Raw genomic sequence first — 885 nt, forward strand, 5'->3', positions numbered from 1 at the left:
TATATATATATATATATATATATATATATATATATAACGTAGAACTGTGACAATGCGCTCACGACAAATTGCGGGACGACAATTTTCCTTCTTGCCCGGCGTCGTCGGGGAAAAACATTTTCTCTCTCTCCTAACGCGCGCGCGTTCCATATTCAGTTTAGACGAGACGTAATGTATTCCCTAGTTCTGGCCCGTATAAAACAATCGCTTCTGGCACGGGTAAGAGTACCGGGCTTGTATCGCGTACGTTCCTTCACTGTAAATGGAACACCGAAATCCTGGAAAATCGGCCGTGCGACTCGATGTGTGGCTTCTTCGTCGTCTTCGTTCTCGCCGCCATCGTTGTCGTCGTTCTCGTTGTCGTCGTTGTCGAGCAAGTCGAGCGGCTTAAAGTTATGGCCTCCGAGTTCGTCGCCCACCCGCTACACAAGCGGACCCGAAGTTTCATCCCCGGTCTGCGCATTGGTGATTTACGTGTTCGTACATCCGCGGCTTCGTCCTATATACGTTGGCCACAGGCCCATCGCGCGGCTTCTTTCCTTCCGCTCGGCCGAGTCCGCTTAGCCCCATTTTCCTCATTTAGACCGAATTTACCGAGTGTATTCGCTCGTCGATTTGTCCTTCTCGTTGATAAAATTGGAGAGAAGGATCTATGGAAACCGAAATAAAATACGAGCGGGATAAGTGAATATAAAGTTTGCGTGGCGCCAGGATATTATTCCTAGAGTATTTTGTAACGAACAATAGCAATCATAGATCAACGTATATTGGCATCGTGAATACTCTGAACTCGCATAGCCTATATTATCCACTTTATGATAATAACCGCTTCTTGAATGAAGCAATTTTCCTTGTGCGAGGATGACAGTTTATCGACATTCAACA

This window comes from Atta cephalotes, assembly GCF_000143395.1.
Source record: "Atta cephalotes unplaced genomic scaffold scaffold00021, whole genome shotgun sequence".
In the NCBI taxonomy this organism is placed as follows: domain Eukaryota; kingdom Metazoa; phylum Arthropoda; class Insecta; order Hymenoptera; family Formicidae; genus Atta; species Atta cephalotes.